This window comes from Alligator mississippiensis, chromosome 4 (assembly GCF_030867095.1).
Source record: "Alligator mississippiensis isolate rAllMis1 chromosome 4, rAllMis1, whole genome shotgun sequence".
Taxonomy (NCBI): Eukaryota; Metazoa; Chordata; order Crocodylia; family Alligatoridae; genus Alligator; species Alligator mississippiensis.
In genome coordinates, this window is record NC_081827.1 from 9,820,596 (window position 1) to 9,844,313 (window position 23,718).

General features: G+C 47.8%; 1 protein-coding gene across 1 annotated transcript in view; it reads right to left on the bottom strand.

Annotated features, from left to right (window-relative positions):
- Positions 1–19,936, bottom strand: part of PRKCQ (protein kinase C theta) — a 98,095-nt gene extending 78,159 nt beyond the window's left edge. Inside the window, exon 1 of the mRNA XM_019487590.2 lies at positions 19,828–19,936. The gene's annotated coding sequence lies outside the window, so the exon portion shown is untranslated. The remainder of the gene's footprint in view (positions 1–19,827) is intronic.
- Positions 19,937–23,718: the final 3,782 nt, after the last annotated feature.

The following is a 23,718-nucleotide window of genomic DNA, read 5'->3' on the forward strand; positions in this document are numbered from 1 at the left end:
TTTTTTGCAGGATATTGGCCTTATTTTTCTTTCTCTATGTTTTTCAGTTCAGTAGATGTTAGGACTTAGTGGGCATGTCTACATGAGACACTTAATGCACAGAAGACTAATTCTAGTGCGCGTTAGCGTGGTGAGCAAAAGCCATGCTAATGCCCTAATGCACAGTCGATTTAGTCTAGTGCGTATTAACATCACTAAAAAAGCATTCATCTGCGCTAATGCACAGTAGCGCCGATTACGGTGCATTAAATTAGTACCTGTTAGTACAGGTACTAAACATAATAAGCCATAATTACAGCACATTAATGAACGTGTAGATGTGCCCAGTGTTGGACATAGGTAAATAATCCCTCTTCTGATTTTCATTTGGAGCATAAACAGTGGTTATTCCTTCTAAAGAGGGAAAAATGAATTTTGAAAGCCTTTTGGATGGTTCAGTCCCTATGTCACAGTTTCTTACAGAGGCTGCCTGGGGCAGCAAGAAGGAGGACGAGCGGAGGACTTTCAATAGCTATTTAATTTGCCATTTCTCCATAGTCAGCCACAGAACGTGCAGGTAGTGGCTGAGAGAGGGTGGAAGAGGAGGGAGAGGAGTGATAGGAAACCAGCTGTCACTAATGGGATTGTTACAGTGCAAGACTCCAGGATGTTAAAAACCTCCAAGAAGTTCACAAGCAAATTTGATTTCCAAACCTAGGGGATGCCTGCCCAACCCACTGCCCAGCAAGCACCTCCACTAGCCTACCTGGAGCCCAGAGCCAGGAAGCACATTTCTTCCTTCTGCCTCGTGGAAATGCTGGCACCGAATTTCCAGTAGCCAGCTGCAGCGTGCAGAAATCAGGGGGTTTCTTTTTCAAGCATTTGCTGGCCATCTAGTAACACTCTCTGCGTTCTGTGTTTAGAGATGCAGCAATGCATGGAGGAAGCTTGGCTTGCAGGTTATATATACTAGTAAGCGCGGCCATTTGGATCCACTGGCCTCAGGGAGTTCGTTCTTTATTGCACTTCCTGTGTGACCAGTAGCATTTGCATATTGGGCCAAAGCTTCTGGTCATGTAAACTGGTTTCACTGTATTATATTACTTAAACTCTGCAGATGAACAGCAGCAGAGGACTGGACCTTCAGACCACTCAGGTCCTCACTACTAATAAGGAGATATACAGACTTTTGAGGTGAAATAATGGCATCGTGGCATCACTGCAGAAACATGGATACCCAGGAGGATGGGATAGAGCTGTCAGTCAAAACGGATGCTGGGTGCTTGTTCCCCAGTAGAGCAGCTAATCTGTCTGTGCTGACCAGTGATTGCAACAAGCTACCACCCTTGCAAGGGCCAAGAGCTGCAGACCAGAGCCACAGGCTGGACGGCGACATGGACCTTCTGTGAGCAACTCCTGTGGCATCAAGACAGTTGCCATGTCTCATAGATTCATAGATGTTAGGGTCGGAAGGGACCCTGCTACTCAATGAACATCTCCTTCTCCCTCTGACAAGGCAAAACCAAATGAATACACCGCTACCCTACTCAGACAGAAAGAAGTACAAACACGGGGTTTACTTTCCTCTGTTTCTCTTGCTAGTTTGCTCTTTCTCAGTCCCTGATCATTAAAACTGACCGCTCAATTCCATTTTTGGTTCCAATCAGTAACTCGTTCGACTTCCTTCTTGAGCCCAATTCTTCAAAACGTGAGCAGCAAAAAATAAAACAGCAAAAACCCAGAGGCTTATGTAAGAAAAATGAGCTCTCTGCATTTGATTTTTGTCTTAACTTTTGGGACTATTTCTCATGGCCTTTTAATTTCTTTTTAAACTTCTCACCACGTTGGCCCAAACTGGATCTCGCAGTGTCACATGAAAGGCTTTTTCCACCGCTGCTGCATTCCTTGGGCAGATGAGAGGACCCAAAAGAAAACTTGACTTGAGATACGACAGCGCTGTCTCTCTCCTCTTTGTTGTCTTGTTCGTTAGCCCAGCAGTTCCTGTATTTCTATAAGACTGGCATTGGTTAACAGACTTCCTGTTGTGTTTATTTTTTGAAAAATATGACACAGGTGGAGTTTTGTCTCAACCAATGCATAGCCAGCGTAACGCAGTGTGGCATCTCCTTCAGAGAACTTCCTGCCTGAGACAGCTTCTGTGCTGTTTTTCACTGCCTCTCTCTTTAAAAAAGCAAGGGGTAAAAAACACAAAGGGCTCGATGTTTCAAACATCCTTCGTTTTGACACCTCCCCTTCATTCTGGCTAGAAATATAAATCCTTGCCAACTTAATCTCGTCTGGAAATCAGCTACAGGACCACGGGCTGGAGGGGAACCAGGAGTTCCTCAAAACGGGGTCCAAGACTAGCACACCTAGGAGCCTAAAATTAGGAGCTTTATCTGTAGCAATCAAAGATGCTTATTTAGAGACTGCAAGGACTAAGGAGACTAATTTAGGCCCCCATTCAGAAAATCTTGGTCAGGGGGATGTCCCTGTCATAATGGGAGTATCTAGTGTTTTGTCCCTTTTTTGGTAGGGATGCTTCCTGATCGGCAAGCGGAAGAAACAGAAGAAGGCAGCCTGACAGACGCACCAGCACACATCAGGACAACAGTTGGGTTTGTCACCTGACACCTCTGATTTCCCATTGTGGATCCTCCAATGCATCTGTATCCATTCAGCATTTGCTTTTCCTTTACTTCAGACTCCTGCACTGCCAATACGCCATTATACATATAATTGGATTCCTTTGATAACTCACCCTTGTCTGCTTTCTTCGTAACCAAGTATCTTGTAGTCTTCCCTCTACTCTCTTTAGCTCAGTATATTAAAGGCAGAAACATTTCTCTCGGGTAAGATCATAGGAAAGTAGGGTAGGAAGGGACCTTTTGAGGTCATGTAGTCCAACCCCCCAACTAAACCATCCCAGCCAATTGTTTGTCCAACCTAGTCCTCAACAGGCTGGAGTAGGCTGGAGATCCCACAGCTTCTCTAGGTAGCCTGTTCTAGTGCTTGATCACCCTTATAATCCAGGAAACACCCCCCACCCCCCTTATCTCCATCCTAAATTTCCGCTTCTCCATCTTGAGGCCATTGTTCCTACGGCCACAGAGAAAAGGTTATCTCCATCCTTTGTACAATCGCCCCTTAGGTACTGGAAGACTGTTATCAAAAGTTCCCCTCAGTCTTCTCTTCTTCAGACTATATAACCCTAGCTCTTTCAGCCTTTCCCCATGCTTCCCAAGCCTCTAATCATTTTTGTTGCTCTGAGTAGACTCTTTCCAATCTCTCCGCATCCTTCTTGAAGTGTGGGGTCCACTCCTGCTAACACGCCCCAGTCTACTGCTGTCCTTTTGTGCAACAAGAGCATGTTGTTAGCTCATATTCAGCTTAAATCTATTGTAACCCCCAGCCTAGCCAATCGTTCCCTACTCTGCATTTGTGCGTGCAATTATTTTGTCCCAAGTGTAGGACTTGTACTTGTCCTTGTTGAATTTCATCTAGTGGATTAGGGACCATTTTTCCACATCATTCTGGTTCTAGCCCTGCCCTCCGGCGTCTGCAACTCCATCCAGCTTGATGTCATCCACAAGTTGCTAAAAGTGCACTCAATCCCATCATTTTAATCATCTCGATCCCATCATCTTAATCATTAAGGATGTTGTCCCATTGATGACTTCTCATTAAGCATGATGAACCAACCAGCTGTGTAACTTAATATACTTAGTGCCTTAGAGCACTTTCATCTGGTCTATATTTCCTTAGCCTATTAATGAGAAGAGGCGCATCCTTTCCAAAAATACTATGCCCACCATCTCCACCCTCAGTTAAGGTTTCCCAATGGTCTGTGCTGTTTATAGCCATGACTGTGAGTTCTCCTTCTTTGTCTATGAACCACATCCATAGACTCATGGCTACACTATGGCTCCATTGTTGCTGCGGCCCCCTCTTCATCTACATCCCATCTTGTCTTCATCGTTGCAACACACTTCCTTATGGCTTCCCTAAGACCTCAAGCTCTCCAGACTCTGCCTGTCTTTTATTCTGTGTAAAGTAACACCAGGACATCACCCTCTCCCTCCCCTACCCCAGGAATGATTACTGGCTCCCCATTCATTTCAAGCTTCGATTAAAAACAGCCCTGCCCTCTTTAAAAACTTTTGTTATCACCAGATTCATAGGCTGTAGACCATTTGCCTTCAATTTAGCACTGGCCTCCTTCCTTTCCACACGCCCTGCCACACATGTGATCCTCTCGACACGGTTTCCTTATCTCTCTTTGCTTCACCAGTTCTCCAGCTTACACCAAATTGGCGGTGAAAATATATTTTCCTTTTCCCGAGCCCATTCATGTCTCTCTTTTTCTGTCATTATTTATGTCCTATGACCTGAATTATTGAGCTCCAGAGAGTATTGTAAGAGAGAAACTAAATGAAAGGGTGCAGCACAAAATGAAGAGGTAACTTATTAAATTTAGTACAGTAGAGTGATAGCTAGGCATAAAAACTGTCTTCTAAGATAATACGTTAGGTGAGATTTTGGTGGCTGAACTGCATCCTTGGGGAAGGCTAAATGGTGATAGAGCAGACAGGATCTCCTCCACCCCTCGAGCAGATCCTTTACCTTCAACCCATTCCCTTCAAGCCAGACCAACATCCACTTCCCCCATGCCGAATGGGTTGGGAGGCTGCATCCAGGATGTCTCACTTGTAGCGGCTCCTCTTTCTATCCTGCCCCTTGTACTCTCCTCTGTATTGGCTTTGGATTCACAGAAGTGAACTTCACCGATTATCCATAGACATTAGGGCACGAAGGGACCCCACAAGATCATCGGGTCCAGGCCCCTGCCCAAGGGGCAGGAATTCAGCGAAGCCCAGATCAACTCAGCAAAATAAGCATTCATCTAAATAGCACAAGGCTACTTTGGTTTAGCAGCGCAGCGCACAAGAAATGACCCACTGCATGAAACGCCGAGTAAACTGCATTTTGTTTACTCATTATACCCTATGACAGTAATTACATAGGTAATCGCGAGCAGGCCAGAAGTGGTAATTAGCTTTAGGGTTGTGTTAACATCGCTCTCGGGTCTATAATTTGCATGGGATTTAGACATAATGGGTGTGACTGGTTATGTCAAATCGATCCTAAAGCATAAAAGTCCCAGGATTACAAGCAAAATTCATAACACGTGTTAGCAGAGTTTTGCTCTGCAAGCTACAAAGTTCATAAGCTGCTAAAAAAAATAGAAACCCTAAAAGTCACATTTATGTTACAAAAGTCGCACCTAGACAAGCACAGAGCGGCAGGACCAGATCTTATGATAAGGGCACATGAAGAAGTGCGCTGACTTCAATTGGACTCAAGCAAAGGCTTAAGTGCTTTCCTTCACAGAGATATATTGAACCCCATGCCTGAGCATGTCTCTGAATTGGGGCCTACATGGATTAACATGTGTGTCACTCGGTGAAGTGGCAGGTCAGGCGAGGGGATGACAGCTGCCTGCAAATTTCTAAAGGACAGACTGAGCCGCAGCCCGCCGAAGTCCATGGAAAGGCTTCTACTGATTTCAATGGTTTTAAAAATCAGAGTCATGTAAAATAAGGCTGGAACAAGGCTTCAAAGAGCTCGCTTATTCAATCCTCTGCTGCAAGTAGGAACATCCCTGCCCAGATCATCTCATCCAAATATTTATCTATCTTCCGAATCGGGTCCAAGGCTGAGGAACAGCGGTAGCGGGGGTGATAATAAGGAAAGCAAAAACCGATGCTGATTTGAAGAATGAATATCCTGACAAGATCTGCTAGACTGATGGAAAAACCATCACTTCTCTTTTGTCAGCTGGACAGTCGGGGCCCTAGAAGTTGCACTGTAGTGAACTTGGAAGTGGGGAGAGGGCAGATCTTTATATAAGTCTGCTACCTCCGAGTGTTAATCTAAACGGATGTGCCTTGGGGGTGCTCATACCAATCACTATAGTTTTCACTCCTCTGACAATCACTCTCTCTTCCTGTGAGGAGGAGGAGGAGGGGGCAATGCTAGCTAAAAAAGGAAGCCAGGTGGTAGGTGTTCTCGTCTATTGAACCAGTGGTAAAAAGCTAAATATAAACAGCAATCATTACTGCTTGATTACAGAAAGGGAGGGAAGGGGAAAACCTAGCTAAATTCTAGCTCTGACTGTGTGCTTAGCCCTTTGGGGCAAATAGCGGTGTTTCCCATGTCACTGTTCACGGCTGTATTTGATTTGGTCATGGACAGCTACAGTCTGACCTTGCCTCACTGCCATTCACATGCCAATACAGATCTGCCTAAGCCTCAGCTGTTCTTTTGGCACTGAACCTTTCAGGTCAGTCTGTTTTTGCACACATGCCTTTCTCCCCCACTGACTTTCACAGATTTATTCCTGGTTTACACTGAAGCAAATCAGAAGAAAACCAACCACTGGTGCACAGAATACCCAGAGCAGAATCATGCCAAAATAGCTTGCTAAAAAAAAAAAACAACAAGAAAACAGGACCGAGGTCTAAAAATTTGGGGGTGAAATCCTGCTACCACCGCGAGCAATAGGATTGCTGCCATTGACTTCAGTGGGCTGGAGGTTCATCCTCGGATCTTATTTAAAATACTCATATGAAGCATTTTAAAGCAAGAGACCAAATTCTGCGTTTACTTAAACTAAGGGTAGGCAGCCCTTGGCACGGGTGCCAGAGTGTGGCACGCAAAGGCATTTTGCTTGGCACGTGCACCTTGGGGTGGATGGCAGGGAAGAAGCCAGGCTGTGCTGCCACAACAAGGATTGGGCTCTTTGCAGCTCCCCTGCCATCTGCCCTGGCACACCAACATGTTACATGCTGAGCGTGCAGGTGTTTTTGGCACTCTTTCCAAAAACATCGCCAACCCCTGACTTAGACTAGTATAAATCCAAAGAAATCCAATGTTGGCAGGAGAATTATCCCAGATTCACTCGGTATAGTCATGAGAAGAATCTTGCCTGGGGGAGGGCATACATTAAAAATGAAATATATCCTGCTAGTAGGTTCGATCATTGTTGTATCTGTAACGGTCCAGGAAATCAAAGGTGTCACCTCAAAAAATCACTGCCTCGCAAAGATCTTGCTAGGTAGATTACTGAGTCAAAGGACCAAATTCAATCCCTTGCGGGGCACGTCTTCACGAGATGCTAACTGCACAATAGCCTAATAACAGTGCGCAGCAACATGCCGGGCAAAAACTGTGCTAATATGCTACTGCGCAGTAAGCGTCACTAAAAACCCATGCACCAGTGCTACTGCGCAGTAGTGCAAGTTACTGTGCACTGCTATACTATGTGGTTAAACGAATGCTAAACTTAATGCACCATAACTATGACGCATTAATGAACGTATAGATGAGGCCAGAGAGAGTCCTACAATTCCCACTGATGTCCATGGCTATTGACTGTGCATTTATAAAGACACAGTATTGCATTAGGGCTACAGGGACAAATTTTCCAAAAAGAAATCTCTAAGGTTTAAATCTGATCTCCTTCACATCGGTTCAAGTAAAGATTAATCTTGCTGAAGCCAAGGAGGCATTCGGACATTGGAATTGGGGCCTCTTTTGCTTCATTCACATCAATGCAAATTTGAAGGTATTGCAAATTTGCAAATTTGAAGGTATTGCAAATTTGAAGGTATTGCTAAGATCAGCCAGATCTTAGCAATACCGAAACTGGTGGAGTGCCCCATTGAATACAACAGCAGTGGGTTTGGGATGTGTTTCCCTGATAGTAAAAAGAATAGCAGTATGGAGAGGCAATAATGGGTGCATCTACATGAGATGCTTAACAACGTTGTGATATAGTTTACTGCGAAGTAACCATGTGTCTATATGTGTGCATGCTTACTATGCCATAAACCTCACTAATTGTGAGTAAATTTGCTACCTGCAAATATAAACAGCAAATTGATTTTCGACTAGTAACAACACCGTACCACTCACTTAAACAACTGACCTGGAGCAAATCTGCTCCTGGCCAGCTATCTACCAGGAGTGGGAGATTTCTCCCTGCCCCAAGCTGCCTGCTGCTGCTGTGGGGGGCTCAGCTACTGTAGCCCAGGTAGCAACTATGTCCCCCTGCCCTGGCTGCAAGGAGCTCCAAGCCCCCTGCTCCAAGATCAAGATCAGGGAGCGAGGGCCAGCAGATCTAAGATGTGGGGGGAAGTGGGCACGCTAGAAGGGAGGAATAGGCTGCAATCGGACCTGGACAGGTTACAGGGGTGGGTGGATGGGAACAGGATGGGTTCCAACACTGACAAGTGCAAGGTGGTGCACATGGGGAGGAAGAACCAGCAGCATACCTACAGACTGGGGAACTCCCTCCTCGTCAGTGCAGAGGCTGAAAAGGATCTTGGAGTCATTATTGATGCCAAAATGAACATGGGCCAACAGTGCGGGGACGCGGTCAGGAAGGCCAACCGCACCTCGTCATGCATCCACAGATGCATCTCGAGCAGGTCCAAGGAGGTGATCCTCTCCCTCTATGCGGCACTGGTCAGGCCGCAGTTGGAGTCCTGCGTCCAGTTCTGGACGCCGCACTTCAGGAGGGATGTGGACAGCTTGGAGAGGGTTCAGAGGAGACCACCCACATGATCAGGGGTAACAGGGCAGGCCCTACGAGGAGAGGCTATGGGACCTGAACCTGTTCAGTCTCCACAAGAGAAAGCTGAGGAGGATGTAGTGGCCGTCTACAAACTAGTCAGGGGGACCAGCAGGCATTGGGGGAGTCCCTGTTCCCCCGAGCACTACCAGGAGTGACAAGAAATAACAGTCACAAGCTGGCAGAGGGTAGATTCAGACTAGACATCAGGAGGTGCTACTTCACTGTCAGGGCGGCTAGGATCTGGAACCAACTTCCAAGAGAAGTGGTGCTCACTCCTACCCTTGGGGTCTTTAAGAGGAGGTTAGATGAACACCTTGCCGGGGTCGTTTGACCCCAGTACTCTTTCCTGCCATGGCAGGGGGTCGGACTTGGTGATCTGCTCAGGTCCCTTCTAACCCTACCAACTATGACACTATGAAACAACTATCTTTACCTCCCAGCCCTCGCTCTGCCATGGCAATCAGGGGATCGGGGGGGTTGGGAGATCCTTATCTCCCAGGGCCAGCTCTGCAGTCCAGTTGCGGAGCTGGCACTTGGAGATAAGGGTCTCCCAGCACCGGCCTTGCAGCATGGCACCGGTGCTCTGCCAAGCTCTGCTCTCATATAGCTGAGTGGGGGGAAAGCTCCCCAGCTTGTTCCCCACCCAGCTCCACACTTGTGGAAGCTTGGAAAGAGCTGTAGGCATGGGGCACAGGGCCTGGAAAGAGCTGCACGGATGGGGGTGGGTCCCAGCCTCCTGCCCTGATCTGCCAGTGGGGCAGCTGGCAGCGAGCTAGCTGTCCGACTGGCAGATTAGGGCCGGGGGCTGGGACCTACCCCCATCCCTGCAGCTTTTTCCAGGCCCCTGCCCGATCAGGGAGCCAGGGCCAGGAGCTCCATGCTGCCAGGGCAGGGGGAAATTATCCTCACCCCAACCCCAGGCAGCCCCTGGGGTCAGGAAGTAGTGTCCCAGCCCCAGCCAGGAGACAGCTGTCTCCTGGCACAGTACTCCCTGCCAGCCCCTGGGCTAGCACCTGAGGGGGAGAGGGGCTAGATCTCCCTCTGGGACCAGCAGTGGCCCATTGCAGGACTCCAGGAAGCAGGAGCAGTTTCCTGCTATTAGCAGCAAATCTGCTCCTGCTTCTCTGCATGTGTAGATGCCTGCCCAGGAGCATTTACTTCTAAGTAGTCTACTCATGGTAAACTGAACCTGGATCAAATGCCTAAGTAGATGTGCCCAATATGAACTTAATCATAATAAGAAAAATCCCAAGATGGATAATTATGAATGAAACCGTCAGAAGTGTAGCTAAAAATGAGGTAAGTAAAAATGGAAAGAAAATCTTAGAATCTGACCGAAAATTTACAAAATTTTCTCAACTGAATTATTCTCCCATAAAATCTCAGAATACCTTAGGCTGTGTGTAGATGAAACAAGAGGCATGTGTGCACAGCACATTAAAGCGGGCTAAATGCTTTTGCACCGCTTTAATGGTGTCGGCGTTTGCACGTGTCCATGGCATACCGTGCATTAATTCCAGGCGCTGTAGGAAATTTGGTGGTGTAATGCACCTTAAATGACTTGGGGTGCAGCAAACTAAAACTCCTCTGAGGAGTTTTAGTTTGCTGCCCCTACAGCTGCAGAGTCAAGAACCGGGCCCCGTGCAGCTCAGGGGCTCTGCAGGCAGCCTGGCAGCAGCCTGGGAAGGCAGGCTCCACCCAAGAAAAGTGGCGAGTCTGATTTTCCCGCCCCCCTCCCCGAGCCTGCCTGCCTGAGCTGCACGGGGTCCCAGTGCTTCCCTCCGCGGCTGTGGTGCCCCCCGGGACTGCCTGAGCCAGGAGCCACCTGTGGTGGGGTCACTGCTGCCATGGAGGAAAGCATCAACCCACCCTTCCCCTCTGCAGCCCAGGGACCACTCTGCCATGCATGACACGGAGGTTTAAATGGCCCTAAATTGAAGCGATGGGTTTAAAAACCCACCGCTTCAATTTAGGGCCCCTGTTTCATCAACATACACCCTTATAGCCTGAGTCTTAGGGGGGGGAAAAAGACAAACCCAACGAAGCCTGTTTCTGTGATCAGAATAGTCACATATTCCACTGCCTCTGGCTTCCCATGGAGCAGCATAACTACACTTTCCAGGCCAGTGCGTACACTTACATTGCTACAGAAAGGATTGAAATAAGTAAAAGCTATGCAGGCCTTGCCCTTATTGAGGGAAATGTAGGCATTGACTAGCCTGAGTTTATTTTTGCTTACAGAAAGCATGTGGTGCAATAACACAACTGTAAATGGAAAATCTACTTCCTGCCGCACTTCCCTGTGTTTTGATTCGGGAACAAAAGATTTAGGTGAGTGGCATTAGGGAGACCAACCTATGCCCAGCTTATGGCATCTAGTTTGATTTCACAAACCATCTGTATTCTTGTGTCTTCTTACTGCCTTTTAGAGTGTATTGCCCCAGACTCCTTGCATTATGGAATGGGGCCAGGGCAGGCGGGGAAGGAGGGCTCCAGTCCACATCACCTATCTCCCGCCCAGCACAGGCTCGGCAAACAGAGCTCCCTCCTCTACCTTCTCGCCCTCCCATCCCGATGAGAGCACCAGGGTCAGGGCTAGGCTGCATCAGCCCAGCCCAGCCCTGCCCCAATACAGGGACAAACAGAAGTTAATGAAGGCGCTCCACTTTGGAGTGCTATCATTTGAACACTCATTAAATGAGGATTAATTTGTCGTGCGATTAGGCACTTTTAAAGCGTTCTGCAGCTGTGCATTTCTGTTAGGGCACAGCTGTAAAGCACTTTCAAGGGGTTGATCATGTGACAAATATCCCTTCTGTCAGAGCCTTAAAGGTCAGCCTTTGGAAAAGTGACTTGTTGAGGGTTTATTCAACCAATGAATAAATGTGGAACCAGACAAAACAGCATGGATGGATGAGGGCTGAAGAAAGTGGGTCTTCTCCAGCTTCTCTATAAGGGGTTAGGGTTTCCATCACATGGAAATCCTCCACCAAGAGAATGAACAAATCAGGTGTTAACACTGGGCCCTAAAAGCCAGAGAGCTTGAGGGACATTATGGAGGACAAAGAGGTAAATTGCAAAACCAGGCCGTCTGTACAGTTGGAAATAATGGAAAGGGTGTGCTTACACTACAGGGGAGTCTGGGGAGAGAGGTGGGTTAGCTCTGGTCCTAAGACTTAAGGCAGTTGGTCCACAAGTAGACAAGGAAGTCAAGGAAAAAAACAGTGCTGTCGCCTACTGATACCTAAAGGAGCCCTGAGCCCTGTGTGGTTGGACCCAAATGAAGTAGCTTGGGGCATTTTTACAGGTGCTCCGAGGGTGGCGTACTTTAATTAGAGCAGTTCTAATTAAACCACCTGTAGTGTCTCGTGTATCAGTGTCCCCATGCTTCAAAATGGAAGTGGAGGGCGCTTTAACTAAAGCTTGAATGAGATTTAAAGCATCCCCACCGCCATTTCGAAGCACGGGGATGCTATTACGCGAGACATGGAGGCCGGCTGGAATGTGCTAATTAGCATGCTCCAGCAGATTCAACTGAGTCTGCTCTAACGTGCTGTAATTACAGCATCTCCGAGGCAGCCTCCCTGCATGTGTACAGGCATCGTTGGTGCGTATCTAGCCAGGGAGAGTGCTACCAGGGTTAGCTATGCTTGGTCATTTGTTGTATATGAGGATGTTTGTGAAGCCAAGCGTAAGAATTTGTAGGGTTTTGGCTTTAGCTAAAAATATATGCAACCTGGCGGTCCTATTTTTTTTACTCCTCTTTTATCCCTATTTTGTTCTTGATGCCTCTGCTGCACCTTGCCCTTCTTTGAATTGTCTAGTGAATTATCTTTTACTGCACATTTGTGCAGGTCTTCTTCTGCTTCTGATTATTGCTACTGCTAGTGAAGATGATGATAAAAAATACATGTAATTGTCCTGGTTGAAAATATTTACAGCTGGGTGAGCAATGAAGGGCTGTTCCGGTCAATTAGGGAGCATTTGCTAAGTGGTGTTATTGAGAAGTAAATGTATTTTTATTAAGCATGAAAAAGCTGATATGAGAAACATTCATTTTCAGACTAAATAAACTGTGGGAAAAGAGGCCATTGGTCTTTTAAAAGCAGTTGTACACACTGTGCAAGGAGGTCACCTTGCAATAGAATTGTGTTAAATGACACGTCAACAGGTTTCTCCTTTAGGGTATTTCTTCTCCTTACTGTCCACTACCCTGATTTAAGAGCTTAAACCAACAAGAGGGCTCTGGTCCCACCCAAGAAAACAATTAACTGCATATTTAACTTAAAGCTCATCAAAAGAGGATGCCTTGTAAAGGTCATTCTCAGATAACCTATGGTCCCTTTATACCTCCCTTTTGTATCACATGGCTTTCCTTTACCACCTCATTGTGTGAGCATCTCAGTTAGCACTGTTAGCCTCAAGTCAGGCAGAAGGAAGGGTAAATACGTGCCTTCATCGACTAGCTAAATAAGATGCATATATGGTGTGTTTGCATGTGCATTTAAGTGCACTTAAATTTAATGCGCATTAGCTTAATGCACATTAAGTGGGTTTAGGCAGGCATCTACACGTACAGGCTTTTTAAAACACATTACCGCTGTGTGTGGACTGACTTGGGCCTAAGTTTAGTCCCAAGTCAGTCCACATGCGCAGCCTTAATGTGCTTTAATGTGTCTACACGTGTGTTAATGCACTTTAGCTATCTGCACCTAAATTTGATACCTGCAAGTGCAGGTATCGAATTTGCAGTTATCAAATTTGCAGGTATCAAATTTAGGTGTGAATAGCCTAAGTTCACCATTTTTAATATGCATTAAGGGAATGCACGTGTAGACACGCACACCCTTAATGCATATTAAAGTAGGCTAATGCGCATTAAAGTGTCACATGTAGACATGCCCATAGAGAGCACAAGCTTTCATGAACCCAAGCTGAGTTCATCGTATACTGTGAAAGGACATGCAGAAAGCAGAGTACTGGAGCGGAGTATGAGAGGGAGAGAGTAGCAGGGAAGGGGTCAGAGCTAGGAGCCATCTCAGTCATGCACAGCTTTTATTTCTTTTAAGCAGGGAGATACTAGCCTATTTTATAGATGGGGGAGCTAACACGTGTCAGATTAAATGTCTTTACCACACAGAACAGCTGAGTAGAATAACTAAACCCAGAGCTCTAGACTCTAACGCCAGTGTCCTACATCCACCAGACCATCATTATTTCTTTGCTCCGGCATGGAAAGATGCTTCATGGCAGGTAGAAATGCTAAGATCCTTTAACTTCACCGTCATATTGGTGCCTTAGCATAAACGAAAATCAAGGCAAAGAAGTGCTAAATATAGATGCAGCAGCCGCAACTGCTAAGGTTAAGGATTAATAATGGTTTCCATTCTGACCCTCTCTCTGTTCGTTCATGACTTTTGGAAACTTTTGACTTCGGGGCTGAAATGTTCCACCCTTGGGCTCTCCCCAGCAATATCTGTCTAAGGTTTGGAGAGGTCAGATGATTTCAAGCACATGGAGACTGAAAAAGGAGACCCCTTCCCTATTTTTAATAAAAATCATGCATTCGTTTATGCATGATTTATTTAACTGCATATTTAACTTAAAGGTCATCAAAAGAGGATGCCTTGTAAAGGTCATTCTCAGAAAACCTACGGTCCCTTTATACCTCCCTTTTGTATCACATGGCTTTCCTTTACCACCTCATTGTGCGAGCGGCTCCAAGAGGCAGTTGGCACTGTTTGTCTGAAGTCAGCCAGAAGGAAGGGTAAATTTGTACAGACTCAAAATGACTGGAAATGTGACTTGGAAACAAGCTCTTCCTTAAAATAATAAAACTGCTACCTGGTTCTTACTCCCTGTAGATCTTGGAGCACTTTACAAAGCACATAAACAGCATTATTTTCATTCTACAGGCACACACACAACAACAACAAAAAAGATTTGCATACTGTAACCCAGAAGGTTAGAGGCAGAAGTAGGAATAAAACCCACATCTCCTAAGCATGCAACATGCACTGGACAACTCCAGTTGAACATCCTAGAGAACAGGCTGCAGCTCCATGATATACACAAGTACTTCTTTCACCTTGGGCCAGCACAGGTTTTCCAGAGTCCTAAATGGTCCATAGACCATCCAGGAGCCCTGAAAAATAGCGGGCAGGATACAAGCTAAAAATATATATGACTGTTAATTTGCATGCATATGGCACTAACAGAGTCAAGTAACAGGACAACATAATTCTGGCCTGACACACGGCTTAAATTCAACGATGGGACTACCCAACAACATATCACCTGGAGAGGTGATCTGCTTGCTAGGACAGCTGTAATTTCAAAAGCACTCTGGTCTCATGCCAAATGTACCATCCAAGTTAATAAAATTAATTTATTTTTTGCAACTGCTGCTGGATGCAACAAGGTTGATGCTAGCAAAATTTTAAAACCTCCCACGAGCCGGATCAAGTATAAAAATTAACCCGAGCGGGCAATGATACGGCTATCGCTTGAAATCAGCTGTTGATAAGAATCTGCAGCTTATGCCACCTTTGCTAATGTTTTCTTTCCCCTAGGAACAGAAGTTCAGACGTTCTGGTTAGGATGGTGTGTAGGCAACTGAGGAGCAGTCCTCGAGAATGGAAACAAGCCGTCACGACTTCTGCTCAGTTCAAGCCGCCCGCCTGCCGACTTGAAATCAAGGACGCAAATCCTGCAAACATTTTACACACCTAAATTACAGCCTGCTGAGTACTCAGGCTCACATGTGCATGGGGCTGCTCACATGTCAGAAGTTGCTCATACATGTGACTGCAGGATCAAAGCCCCACTTACTACTAGGCAACACCCCCCGCCCGGTGCCGTCTTCAGTGGTTCCTGCCAGTGAGTTCATTTTCTTTTTATTGTGCAGAATGATGTTCAAAGCCCACAGAAAGAGCTCCGTTTTGCTTTCATGAATTCTGGCTTTGAAAGGCTTGCACGAATGTAAAGGGAAGGAGAATCTGGAGCAAAAGCTTTCAAACCAATGTAAATGCTGTTCTACTAAAGCTCACATGACAAGCAGAGAGGGACCACAAGGAAATAAAACCCTGGACAAAGTGAGAGGGGGCTGTTAGACTATCTCATAAATCTGGAGCAAGTACATACAGCTTCTTGCAGTCAAAACCGAACCAACAAGAGAAAAATGGAAAGACCGACGACATGATAAAATCTACATGTTTTCTTTCTTCAAACAAGGAAATCTGGAAAGCATATCAAAACCCAAATGTGAGAGGCTTGGGACATTAAAAGCGTCAAATAATGGGGACAGCATGTAGCAAAGACCCAAATGAGGAAAATGAATACTATATCATATTGGGAAATGAAAATATTGTGAACTTCCTTCCTTACTGTAAGTGGATCCTACGCGCCTCCCTTTATGGTTTTGTATTTCTGATTTAAATATTTGCAATTTTGTGGCGAAAGGGACACCGTTAGGATGCAGCACTGTCAGTACGGCAACACCGAGGATAAAATGAATGAGTTTCCTTGAAAGGAAGTACAGTGGAGATAGAAAATACAAGCAACCTATGATCCTATGAGGAATCTGCTCACAAAATGCAACAAACCTCATGCTGATCATATGAGGAATTTGCTCATGCACCATGCCTCGTTTTGCCTGGGGTTACCGTCACCGTCTATATTTATGACAGTCACTCCGTGTGGTTGTTTCTGTTCGTCATACTTTTTTTTTTTTGGTTTATTATATTTCTGGTGCTAAGCAGACGAGAGACACCTGGTGTCTACCTCTAAATGGGACAGTCACCACCACCAACTCACCACCTGGCCTCAAAACAGCAATGGTGACGGCTGTAGCCGTAGTAAGACTAGTTCTGTCCAGGTTGTCTGCAGAGAAGGGAAAATGCCCCCAAAGGGAATATAACAGCAGAAGTGTTAATGCAGGCCTAGAGAAAGACAAAGGGGCATGATTTTTGAAGAGAGGACATGTGTTAACAGCTCCTGCCTCGCTTCTCCTATCATGGGCAAGAGCTGCTGTAATTAAAGCACCCGGAGCATCATGTATATCAGCATCCCTGCGCTGCAAAATGCCAGCGGGGGCACTTGAACTATAGCTCATCAAACCGGCTTTAGTTCAAGCACCCCTGCTGCCGCAGGGACACCGGTACACGTGATGCTGGAGTTGCTCCAGGAGAATCAATTAATCGAGTCTGCTCCGACACATTGGAGCAGCCTTGCCACATGTCTATAGGCACCGGCTGAGTCTATGCCCAAACAGTAAGACTGCCTGACCCCTGTCCAGCATCTTAAAAGTATGTGGATCCACTGTGCGGCTCCCAGCTCAGCAGCCTCATGAATACTCCACAAAGCGGAGCCTGCCTAGGCCTCTGGCACCATTCAAAGTACTGTCAAATTTACTGAGTACCCCCTGCAACGGATTAGGGAGAAACCAGCATTGAGGCACTGAAGAATTATTTTTTTGTTGTTAGCCCTTTGACTGGTCTCCTAGGACACATCCCACCGTGAAAGAGCAGTGCACAAACACCCTGTAGTCTTGGAGGCATTTCGGCACAAGAAGAAATATCGTGACCCTGATCCAAGAACCTGAATGGTTGGTTATTCAAGACTATGGAGCCCAAAATACAGCACTCCTAAACTTCAAAAGTCTCTACTTTTTTTTTATTTCTCTCTCTCTCTCTCCCCCACCCCCTTTCCTTTTTAAATAGCAGTTCAGTGAAACTTCATCTCTTCCTGGCCTAGTAACTTTACTAAATAATCTTCTATTAGCATGACTCAATTGCCTGGGTGTCAGCTGCTCAAGTCCGTTTCTTTGCTGCTACTGTTTCACTGGCAGAAAAAAAAAAAGAACATGAAATGCTCTCTGCACAGCATATGCCAACTAGTCTCAGCTGTGAAGGAAAGGCACTCTGAAAAGTTAGCTGTGCTTTAGCCACCATCAAAAGCTATTGCCCAAAGAATCCAAGAGTTTAACTTCATTATGGTTCAGCCCCAGGAGCCTGCAACCCAGCCCGGGTCCCATGACTGTACGGACAACCTGATCTTTCAAATCCCCTCCTATGGGAGGAAATGCAGCTTATTTGCACTAAGTCATGCAGGAGAGATTTGCATTCCTTAACTTCTCGTCTCTCAAACCCAACGCGGCACTTTTCTAGGGAGGGTCTTTCATTACATATTGACTCCCAAAAATACTTCCCGCGAAGAGATGCACCATCAGCTTTGCACCCCGAGATGAGAAGCTCCTCATCTACCACTACCACAAGGGATCCCCACAAACAGCAAAACATCAAATAAACGAGAAAAGCATTTCCTTTGCTGCTTTTCCAGTTCGTGTCCCGGATCCTGCAAGCCGGGTGCACTATTTCCCGTGGATGCTCGGTCACGCTCTCCCGTGCTCTGCATGGCTCACAGAGCTAGGGGAGAGAAAAACAATTTTTGAAAGAGAGGAAAATGTGATTGTGAAACCACAACAACTTGCAAGATGCCTCAGGTGTAGGACCCGAAAGTAATTTCAACTCTTTAAAAAAAAAAAACAACAAAAAAAAAGCTGGCTGGAGCTCAAGTGGAGAGGGCTTTTAGGAGAATAATAGGAGAGAGAGAGATGCAAGGGCAGAAACCAAATGCTTTCAGCGCCGAGCGAGCGAGCAACGTGAAATAAGAACCCCCGAGATTTCCAAAACTTTCTTTCACTTTCTTTCCTCTTAATTGAAACATAAAAAACTTCCTGGAACCTCGTGTCTCCGAACTGAGGTTCCTCCTGTGCTGGGCGCTGGGAGGCAGAAACACCCCAGCACACACTCAGCTCCCATGCCTTCCCCCTGCGTGTGCACACACTGACACTTCTGCACACACACTCCACCCCCATCAGGACATGCAATCCCACAAGCGCCTTTATTTAGTATATGTCAGGGCACGGTCTCCTCTGGGTGGTGCTCACAGACACACTTGTGCCCAAACACGTTCTCTGGCAGACTCCCTTGTACACACACGTGCTCTCGTGCACACACTTGCAGAGCTCCTCCCGCCTCTTTCCTGGCTACTTACCAATGCACAGCACTCACACTCACACCCATCTTACAGTTGTGTGCATCCTCTCATAGCCATGCACACCCAGCTCTGTGTTGTGCGCACACATCCCTCACTCAGATCTGTTAGATGCACATCCCCGCTCACACCCACCTCCATGTGTTTCACCCCCACATCCTCTCTCATCTTCAGCTTTCACATGCACAAACCCTCTCACCCAGCTGTTTCACACACATCCTTCTCGCACTCAGCCATTGCACATGCACATCCCCTCTCACACCCAGCCTCATGTTCCACTCACATCCCCTCTCCCACCCAGGTCCATGTCACACACATCCCGCACACCCAACTCCATGTTGCACTTGCCCAACTCCTCTCACACCCAGCCTCATGTTGCACTTGCCCAACTCCTCTCACACCCAGCCTCATGTTGCACTTGCACAACTCCTCTCACACCCAGCTGTTTCACATGCACATCCCCTCACATCCAGCCCCATGTTGCACACACCCCGCACACCCAGCTCCATCTTGCACTTGCACATCCCTTCTCATACCCAGCTCCATGCTTCACACACATCCTTCGCACACCCAGCTCCATCTTGCACTTGCCCATCCCCTCTCCCACCCAGCTCCATGTCACCCCCACACACACACCCAGCTCCGTGTTACACATGCGCATCCACTCTCACGCCCAGCTCCATGCTTCACACACATCCTTCTCACACTCAACTCTGTTGCACACACACACATCCCCTCTCACACTCACATCCGTCACCCCCCCAGCCCCACTGGTTGCACACACATCCCTCTCACACTCCAACTAGTGAGTTGCACGAGCACCCCTCTAGCCCGATGTATTGCATGCACACAACCCTTCAGCCCCATGCATTGCATGCGCACCCCTCCAACCCCGTGCACTGCACGCGCACCCCTCCAGCCCCATGCATTGCACACGCACACCCTACCCCACGTATTGCATGCGCACCCCTCCAACCCCGTGCATTGCACGCGCACACCCTGCCCCACGTATTGCATGCGCACCCCTCCAACCCCGTGCATTGCACGCGCACCCCTCCAGCCCCGCGCATTGCACGCGCACCCCTCCAACCCCGTGCATTGCACGCGCACCCCCCTGCCCCGCGCATTGCACGCGCAGCCCGGCGGGCTCCTACCTGCTGCCGCTGCCCGGCGCCTGCTCCGCGCTTGCCCCGGCTCGGAGCCGGCTGCAGCCTCCACCCCCCGCCTGCGCCTCCGCCTCCGCTGCCGGGAGAGGGGAAGCGAGCGGCCGCCTGGCACCGGGGCTGCCCTCGCTCCCCGCCTCGAGCCTCCGCCTGCTCCCTCCTCCCCCGAGAGCCTTCCTGTGCCTCGCCTCCAGCCCTGCCTCCCTGCTCCTCCCGCCTCGGGGCAGGGGGGCAGCTCTTGCCACCCTGGCACCTTGCCCTCCTCGGCCCCTTGGCTCTGGGCGGCTCCAGCCCCCTCGGGAGGTTGCTCTGCAGAGGGAAATTCCCCCCAGGGCTGAGCCGTCCCTGCATCCTTCCCAATGAATCCTATGGGAGGCAGGTGCATGCAGGTCCAGAGGTCATCTAGTCCCTAGCTTCTCAACCTGTGGTACGTGTACCCCTGGGGGTACATGAGACACAGGCAGGGGGTATGTGTGGACCCCAAAACTCTCTCGCTTGCCCTCTTTTCCTCCCCCTCTTGCCCCTGCTTCCTCTCAAAACTATGGCAAAAAAACTTCAGTGCGCGGCGCTTTAAATTCCCCAGTAATAATTTGGTGCGTGGCACTGGGTTCAGCCCTCCTAGCTTTGGCCAACATCCCCTCTAGCTCAGGTACATACTTGAGTTGTGCACCCCCCCGTAAAAGGTGGCACCCCTACCCACACCAGATCAGACATCTGTCATATCACGGCCTTATCTACACCGCCCTTCTTCCAAAATAAGGCACACATTAGTCTGAGAATATAAAATCCCCTGGAAAATTGAGTGTTGGGGTACTTATTGAAATTTTCAGAAGTTAGGGGGTACTTGCTACTTAAAAGGTTGAGAAACACTGATCTAGTCCAAGCCCCTGCCTGAGGCCAGATCAGCCCTACCCAAACCATCCCATGCAAAGCATCGTCTCTATGGGGCAACCCAGGCATGCGGACCTGACGCAGGGAAAGAGTGGGGGAACCATGTCCTGCTTCTGTGAAACATCGATTCAATCAATGCTCAAGAGATCCGGGGTAGAGGGTCATGCCCCCCGCTGCAGAAGAAGGCAAACCTCCACAGCTGGTACCAATGTGACCGTGGGGTCGAATTCCTTCCTGACCCCAAACACGGTGGACCGGTCTGACCCTGGGGGGAAAGGAAAAGACCCTCTAGCCGGGAACCTCTGGCTTTGGTCCCAGCAAGAGCATTGGCACACCCCAGTCAAAGTCGCCAGTGTGGGCTGTAGCCATACCCAGGGCATTTCTATACGTACTTTGGGAGTGGCGGCGGGTCGTGGGGCGCTTTAATTAGAGCAGTTCTGGGGGATGCTTTAATTAGAGCATCTCCCAGAGCTACTCTAATTAAAGCACCCGGAGGCATCTTGTGTATCAGCATCCCTGCGCTTAAAAATGGCAGCAGGGGCACTTCATCTAAAGCTTATCAGGGATGCTGATATTTAAGACGCCAGAGTCTGCTGGAGCGCTGTAATTACCACGTTCTGGCAGACTCAATTAATTGAGTCAGCTCCGACACGTAATTACAGCACGTCAGAGCTGCTCATGTGTTGTAAGCACCCCCAATGCCTCTGAGGCTTCAAAACACCCTGTCCCATGTAGCAGAAAGGAGGGGTGGGGGCAGAAGCAGCATCCCCCTGCTGTTGTGCAGGTTAGCTGGACAATAGCTTTCTCCTGCGTCCAAGTACTGAGCTCTTACATAGGATATCACATGGTCAAAGCAGACTGGTGCCATTTTACAGGTGGAGAAACTGAGAGACAGAGAGGATATGGTGGTGTAAAAGTGATGTAGCTGCAATGGTCCAGAAATTATGCAAGGGGCAAGGATTTCGTAGGGCGATATCATTTATTGGATCAACTGTGTAACCGATAAATTGTTAGACAAGCTTTCGGATGTAAGATATTCTTCCTTGGGTCTCTTTTGCGACTGAGATTGACTCAGTGTAGAGCAGAGATTCTCAGCAAGGGTGCCAGCGCAGCCTGGGGCACCTTGAGGTCCTTCCAGGGGTGCAGCAGAGCGCCACACAATGTTAGCACTGTTAGGTGTGCAGACATGACTCCCAGGATAAACCCAGACATTTCCTATTGGAATCCAGTGTGTTAAAAACCGCCTGAACTGTTGTGATCTTTCTGAGCCTTTTGCAACAGAAGAATTGCTCTATTATTTTTTCTGCAGCCAAAAATCAAGTGACAACTAAAAGCTAGCATTATCCGAGGAGAGCCTCAAGTCTATCAAGGGGAGCCTCGGGTCTAAAAAGGTTGAGAACCCCTAGTGTAGAGCAAGAATCGGGAGCAGATTTCAAGGTTCAGTACTTATCTCACTGGACCTCATAGATTGGCATGTGTGTGTAGACAACAAACTACTTTCTCCCTATGCAGGTGCTTAAGGCCTGGAACAGATTATCTAGACAGGTTGTGGACTATCCAGCAGTTGCAGTTTTAAAGAGGAGGGTAGACAAACACTTCATTGGGATGTTTTAGACAGGGACTATCCTGCCTCGAGTAGGGAGCTGGACTGGGTGCCTCCGGAGGCCCCTTCCAGCCCCATTTTTCTATAGAATCATAGAAAATTAGGATTGGAAGGGATCTCAGGAGGTCTCCTCCATCGTTTCTCAACCCGTAGGTCACAACCCAGAAGTTGGTTGCAAAAATATATTAAAAGGATGTGAAGAAACTTTACAAATGGATTCTTCTTTAAAGGAGAAAAATGTGGAAAACTGTAGGGTTTCCCTTGCAGGATGGCAGAGCTCCAGCCTGAAAGAGGCTGCTTGGGGCCCTCCATGCCCCACAACTGGGGGGGCTGGGGCCTGGAGGCCAGGGGCAGCAGGTTGGGAGTGCAAGGCACTGGCTCAGGACTGGCCATTGACGTGTACACATGGGTCCTGGTACAAAAAAGGTTGATAACCACTGGGCTAATCCAGCCCCCAGCTCAAAGCAGCACGAGCCCCAACTAGATCATCCCATCCAAGGATTTGTCTAGCCGCGTCTTAAAAATCTCCAAGGATGGAGAGTCCACCACTGCTCTGGGTAACCTGTTCCAATGCTTTACTATCCTCCTTGTGAGAACATTTTTTCCTAATATCCAACCTCAACTGCCCTTGCTGCAACGTGAGCCCATTGCTCCTTATTCTGTCATCTGCTACCACTGAGAACAGTCCAGCTCCATCCTCTTTCAAACCCCCCCTTTAGGTAGCTGAAGGTTGCTATTAAATCCTCTCTGTCTTCTCTTCTTCAGATTAAATCAACATCCTTGCTGTAGTAGAGGCCCCAAAACTAGACACAGGACTCCAGATGTGGCCTCACTAGTGCTGAATAGAGGAGAAGAATCACCTCACTCAATCTGCTTGCAACACTTCTACTAGTGAGCCCAGTATACTATTAGCCTTCTTGGCAACAAATTCACGCTCTTGACTCATATTCAGCTCATTGTCCACTGTAACCTCCAGGTCGTTTTCTGAAGAGCTGCTACCCAGCCAGTCAGTCCCCAGCCTGTACCGGTGCATGGGATTGCTCTGTCCTAAGTGCAGGACTGCACTTCTCTTTATTAAAACTCAAGAGATTTCTTTTGGCTCAATCATTCAATTTGTTGAGGTCTCTCTGAATCCTAGCCCTACCCTCCAGCATATCTGCTACTTCCCTCAGCTCAGTGTCATCTGCAAACTTGCTGAGGGTGCGCTCTATGCCATCTTCCAGGTCACTGATGAAAATAATGAACAAAACTGGCCCGAGGATCGACGCCTGGGGCACGCTGGCTGCCAACTAGACATAGAGCCATTGACTACTACCCTCTGAACGTGATGATCCAGCCAGTTTTATATGCAACTTACAGTCCATTCATCCAACCAGTACTTCCTTAGC